Source organism: Carassius auratus, unplaced genomic scaffold, assembly GCF_003368295.1.
Source record: "Carassius auratus strain Wakin unplaced genomic scaffold, ASM336829v1 scaf_tig00217699, whole genome shotgun sequence".
In the NCBI taxonomy this organism is placed as follows: domain Eukaryota; kingdom Metazoa; phylum Chordata; class Actinopteri; order Cypriniformes; family Cyprinidae; genus Carassius; species Carassius auratus.
Window position 1 is genome coordinate 22,501 of NW_020529197.1, and position 2,039 is coordinate 24,539.

The window sequence follows — 2,039 nt, forward strand, 5'->3', positions numbered from 1 at the left end:
GGAAGAAAACCCAAAAGCTTAAAGCAACCTGGTATTCCTAGGCAGTCTCTCATCAAAGTACTAACCAGACCTAAACCTGCTAGATTCAGAGATCGGGCATTGACTCTTTTTTTTTTTTTTTTTTTTTGACAAGATTATTATATACGAAGTTGAAAATTTTCCAAAAAGATTAAGCACCTGTATTCCCAAGCAATCTCCCATCCATGTACTAACCAGGCCCAAACCTGCTAATATTCAGAGATCGGGCAGTTGACTCTAATTTTTTTCGGCAAAATTATTATAATCTAAGTTGAAAAATGTCCCAAAAATGCTTACAGCACCCGTATTCCCCAGGCGGTCTTCCACATCCAAAGTACTAACCAGGCCCAAACCTGCTTAAGCTTCCGGAGATCAGACGAGATCGGGCATAGCCAGGTTGGTATGGCCGTAAGCGAAGTCTGCTGCAAAGATAGGGCTATTTAAAGACCAGCCAATCTTATCGCCAGTACATTATATAAGTAGGAAAGAAAGCCCAAAAGCTTAAAGCACCTGGTATTCCTAGGGCAGTCTCTCATCAAAGTACTAACCAGACCTAAACCTGCTAAGATTCAGAGATCGGCATTGACTCTTTTTTTTTTTTTAATGAAAGATTATTATATAATTCGTGAAATTTCCAAAAAGATTAAAGCACCTGGTATTCCCAAGGCAGTCTCCCATCCATGTACTAACCAGGCCCAAACCTGCAAATATTCAGAGATCGGGCATTGACTCTATTTTTGGCAAAATTATTATAAACTAGTGAAAAATGTCCAAAAAGCTTACAGCACCCTGGTATTCCCAGGCGGTCTCCATCCAAGTACTAACCAGCCCAAACCTGCTAGTTCCGAGATCAGACGAGATCGGGCATAGCCAGGTTGGTATGGCCGTAAGCGAAGACTGCTGCAAAGAGAGGGCTATTTAAAGACCAGCCAATCTAATCGCCAGTACATTATATAAGTAGGAAAGAAAACCCAAAAGCTTAAAGCACCTGGTATTCCTAGGCAGTCTCTCATCAAAGTACTAACCAGACCTAAACCTGCTAAGATTCAGAGATCGGGCATTGACTCTTTTTTTTTTTTTTTAATGAAAGATTATTATATAATTCGTGAAATTTTCCAAAAAGATTAAAGCACCTGGTATTCCCAAGCAATCTCCCATCCATGTACTAACCAGGCCCAAACCTGCTAATATTCAGAGATCGGGCATTGACTCTATTTTTTGGCAAAATTATTATATACTAAGTGAAAAATGTCCAAAAAGCTTACAGCACCCGGTATTCCCAGGCGGTCTCCCATCCAAGTACTAACCAGGCCCAAACCTGCTTAGCTTCCGAGATCAGACGAGATCGGGCATAGCCAGGTTGGTATGGCCGTAAGCGAAGACTGCTGCAAAGAGAGGGCTATTTAAAGACCAGCCAATCTAATCGCCAGTACATTATATAAGTAGGAAAGAAAACCCAAAAGCTTAAAGCACCTGGTATTCCTAGGCAGTCTCTCATCAAAGTACTAACCAGACCTAAACCTGCTAAGATTCAGAGATCGGGCATTGACTCTTTTTTTTTTTTTTTTTTTTTTTTATGAAAGATTATTATATAATTCGTGAAATTTTCCAAAAAGATTAAAGCACCTGGTATTCCCAAGCAATCTCCCATCCATGTACTAACCAGGCCCAAACCTGCTAATATTCAGAGATCGGGCATTGACTCTATTTTTTGGCAAAATTATTATATACTAAGTGAAAAATGTCCAAAAAGCTTACAGCACCCGGTATTCCTAGGCAGTCTCTCATCAAAGTACTAACCAGACCTAAACCTGCTAAGATTCAGAGATCGGGCATTGACTCTTTTTTTTTTTTTTTTTTTTTTTTAATGAAAGATTATTATATAATTCGTGAAAGTTTCCAAAAAGATTAAAGCACCTGGTATTCCCAAGCAATCTCCCATCCATGTACTAACCAGGCCCAAACCTGCTAATATTCAGAGATCGGGCATTGACTCTATTTTTTGGCAAAATTATTATATT

The 2,039-nt window shown here is 39.3% G+C and overlaps 1 non-coding gene and 2 pseudogenes across 1 annotated transcript; all 3 read right to left on the minus strand.

Moving 5' to 3' along the window:
* Nucleotides 1-308: 308 nt before the first annotated feature.
* Nucleotides 309-432, minus strand: LOC113102242 (uncharacterized; annotated as a pseudogene).
* Nucleotides 433-794: 362 nt separating this feature from the next.
* Nucleotides 795-910, minus strand: LOC113102241 (uncharacterized; annotated as a pseudogene).
* A 366-nt stretch (nt 911-1,276) lies between these two features.
* LOC113102232 (5S ribosomal RNA) lies at nt 1,277-1,395 on the minus strand. The gene has a single exon (XR_003290740.1). It is a non-coding gene; the product is annotated as a 5S ribosomal RNA (ribosomal RNA).
* Nucleotides 1,396-2,039: the final 644 nt, after the last annotated feature.